Source organism: Montipora capricornis, chromosome 10, assembly GCF_036669925.1.
Source record: "Montipora capricornis isolate CH-2021 chromosome 10, ASM3666992v2, whole genome shotgun sequence".
NCBI classification, from domain to species: domain Eukaryota; kingdom Metazoa; phylum Cnidaria; class Anthozoa; order Scleractinia; family Acroporidae; genus Montipora; species Montipora capricornis.
Genome location: NC_090892.1, coordinates 9,313,016 through 9,315,515, shown reverse-complemented (window position 1 = coordinate 9,315,515; position 2,500 = coordinate 9,313,016). Strand labels below are relative to the sequence as shown.

Below are 2,500 nucleotides of genomic sequence, written 5' to 3'. Positions count from 1 at the left end.
ACATGTCTTATGATCTTTAAAGTTCTGTCGTTTTCTTTAAAGGGCTCTATTTGATGAAAAACTTGAATCTTCGTACTGACTTCATTACTAAGGGCGACTTTCAGAACGAATTCTATGAATAAGTGGCGGGGTATTCAGCAGATAAGCTGTACTTTTTTCTATTTTTTACTTTTCTGTCTACACTTTTAGTGGAACAAATCTTATTCTTACTGATTTTAGTCTTTAAAAATCTTTATTTGTGAAAGAGCAATCGTTGTGTTATTATAATAGGATGATGTGGCCAGTAACTTTGAAACCGCAGCTGACAACACAGGCCCTTCATGTACCTCGAACCACTGAGAGCCTGCTCGCAGGCTAGTCTTCGTTGAATAAAAGTGCCAATTATTGTTCACAATTTGTTGCAAAAAAGGATACACGATTTGATTTCTTTTCTTCCATCCGTTTTAAGTTGGAAGTAGATATTGTTCACACACCGTAGTGACCTCTTCACTGACACCCATTGAATTAATGGATCCATGTACGTGTTGGAATTTGTCACCGCAATGGCTTGAGATTCATGCCTCAAAAGTAACTTTGAATCCTTATCATATTCAAGCGATAAAAAGAAAAGTGCAAAGGTGTTAGCCTCCTTAAAAAATAACTCTATGGCCCAAAAGGAAAAGGGTGCCAAAGCAAAGCCCCGTTGCACTTAGAAAGACCCACAAGTCAAGCACAAAGAGCCTATCTGAAAATAACCTCGAATAGGTAAATCAATTTGATCCTTGTTATAATAAATATATCATGAGAAGAATTAATTGAATAAGAAATTGGTCATTTTTAACACTTGAATTTCTTGAAGAAACATGATTTTAAGTTATTTTGAATAGGAATGTTTAATAACTGTAATTTGTCACTTATCTGCTGCACTTCTGGTATTCTATTCGTAAATTTCTTTTACTTGAGTGAAAAATTCAATATTTAGCAAGCGAAGGAATGAAGTGTATTGAAATATCTATTACCCCAGGCAGTGTGTCATATTTTAGGAAAGGAGAAAAGAGTGAATCAAGTGGAATTGGTCCAAGGAGCTATCCTTGAAGTGCGTGGCAGGAAGTACTTAGGAAGCTAGAACTGAGGTACATTTTTCATAGTGACTATCTATAGGCGACTTTCATGATAGCCTCCGATGTAAAGCAAGTCATATGCATGGCAATACCTGTCCACCTATATCATAAATCTCAAGTCTTTTGCTGCCACAACTTCGAGACAGCTTCCTAATCAGTTATCGGTTTCAGTATTCATACACTTGTCCATTCAGTCTCAACACTCAGCAAAATTATTAGAGATCAAAGAACTGTACTATGCACTTACCTGTGAATCGAGATCTATAGTCCTGTGTCTTCACTGTTACACTCCAGCGACGAACATGATCAACCCAACACAGTTCTTTTCATTATTTACTTTTGTATACTAATCCTAGCTAAGTAAACCTGAACCTATTTCTTCTCGAGGTTTAATTTTGGCTCCAAACAAGTTTCCTCAATTCATCTGAGTGCATATTCAACCTAGGTAAAGTGAGGATCACCAATTTAACCTGTAAAAACGGATTCAACCTGAGACCGGGTTTTACCTGCAACATACACTGTATATACGTTGCAAATGGGCAAATTTATGTACTCCTATCAAATCTCGACCCTTCCCGTTCACTGTTAGCAAACAAAATTGTTTTACTAAAAAATGCAAATACATTCCTATTATTCAAGAAATTATAAGACCTTCCAATTACTTTACTGCAGAACTAATACTAATAAACAATTCTCCGCGCTTTTTATCAAGGTCATAAGTTTTACAATCCTCCTAATTCGGATGTTGTTTCTGGCAACTCTCTTGCCTACGTCTACTTTAAAGAAAAGACTTGAAGCTATTTATTTGTAACAATTATTAATGTACAACGCAGTTGAGTGTGTATATTGTTTCCTACGAAATTCATGTTTGATTTTTAAAGATCTGAAGTGCAATCTGTCTACTTTTTGGCCTTTTATCCTATTTAATATCTTTCAGTTTTTGAATCCCTAATTATCTCAGTCGTTCGTTAGTTAGAACAGATCCATTCTAGGTCGTGTTACTGAGGAGGTCTAGCCTTGCCTAAGCTCGTTCAGACTGATGCGTCTCTAGTATAAAAATGGACGTGACAATGCTTTGGATGTTTTTCCTGATTTTCAGTCCTCTGTGACAGTTACAGAAAATCAGATTATTTCACATTTTTGGCATGAAATGCATTGATATCATTTTTGGGAGATGGGAAGATACGTCAACCTAAAATGAATGGTATTCAGTTTACGATTTCACGGAATAATTGCTTTCGTTTTCAGTTTTATACACTTCATTGAAATCCGTGTCATGCATGATCACTGTGAAACTCGGAAAACCGCGGAGTCCAAATATAACAATTATATTTCTGCAATGTTAATTGCATGTATAGTGACAAAGCAAAGTAAAACCCACAATAAGATACTATAAATAG

At 35.7% G+C, this 2,500-nt stretch overlaps 1 protein-coding gene across 3 annotated transcripts in view; it reads left to right on the top strand.

Moving 5' to 3' along the window:
- The window catches only part of LOC138019215 (uncharacterized), a 45,184-nt gene that overhangs the window by 746 nt on the left and 41,938 nt on the right, over positions 1–2,500 (top strand). The window contains exon 2 of one of the 3 annotated variants that reach the window (XM_068865931.1): positions 1,023–1,112. The exons of the other annotated variants lie outside the window; for them this stretch is intronic. The gene's annotated coding sequence lies outside the window, so the exon portion shown is untranslated. The remainder of the gene's footprint in view (positions 1–1,022; positions 1,113–2,500) is intronic. 3 annotated transcript variants of the gene reach the window in all.